The 955-nt window shown below is 24.7% G+C and overlaps 1 non-coding gene across 1 annotated transcript; it reads left to right on the forward strand.

The window, feature by feature from the left end:
• Window positions 1-428: 428 nt before the first annotated feature.
• LOC132425200 (U6 spliceosomal RNA) lies at window positions 429-537 on the forward strand. The gene has a single exon (XR_009519392.1). It is a non-coding gene; the product is annotated as a U6 spliceosomal RNA (small nuclear RNA).
• The last annotated feature ends 418 nt before the right edge of the window (window positions 538-955 follow it).

Here is a 955-nt window from a genome sequence, read left to right on the forward strand (position 1 = left end):
TGGAAGATGTTGCACAGAGAATCTTTTTATTCCTTTGAATATACCAATTTATTTTGAGACAAAATAAATTTCTTTGAATTTGATCAAACAATAAGTTAACTGTTTATTGACCTTGCACTACAAAATTAATCCTCCAAGAGAACTGAGTCAGCATTTAAAACATTTTTTTCTTTAAGTATAGTATTGGTCAAATTGGTAATATGAACATCTAAATATGTACCAAAATAAAATCAGATTAATTATAGAGATGAGATTAATTACAATGAAATATAATGAACATAATTATATAATACATACAATATAGACATTATAATCAATATATACTAAAATATTATATTATATAGTGTATAATATATATAATGAAATATATTTTATATATTATAATGAAATATTTATAGTTATATTTTATTCTTATAAAAAGTTTATATTTTAATGATAGCTTTTGTTAATATACAGTGTTTTGGAACAATACAGAGAAGATTAGCATGGCCCCTGCACAAGGATGACACGCAAATTCATGAAGCGTTCTGTATTTTTAAAAGGATACAGTGTTCCATTTTCATAATCAGAATATATTTTCAAATGGTACTTAGATATGGTCCATTTGTATTCTGAGACTAAATGATTTCTGAAAGATCCTTCAGATGTTGTATAGCAGCTCTTATTTTAAACTCTAGCTCATTTGCTGTTAGACTTGATAGAGTAAACAAACATCCTCAGGAACTCCATGGAGAGAGAAAATAAATCATCTTCAAAATTTACTTGAATTTAAGATGTAGTTTAACATATCTGTATACAATCTGTATTATACAGTCAATATAATTCTATAGCAAAAACTCCATAATTTAGTAGACAGAATAGATTGTTTTATCCTTTTTATAATGAAATGAAGTATATATTAATGAAAATGCATAAAACAAATGTACACTTTATGTAGTCATTATAAAGCAAACAT

This window comes from Delphinus delphis, chromosome 4, assembly GCF_949987515.2.
Source record: "Delphinus delphis chromosome 4, mDelDel1.2, whole genome shotgun sequence".
NCBI classification, from domain to species: domain Eukaryota; kingdom Metazoa; phylum Chordata; class Mammalia; order Artiodactyla; family Delphinidae; genus Delphinus; species Delphinus delphis.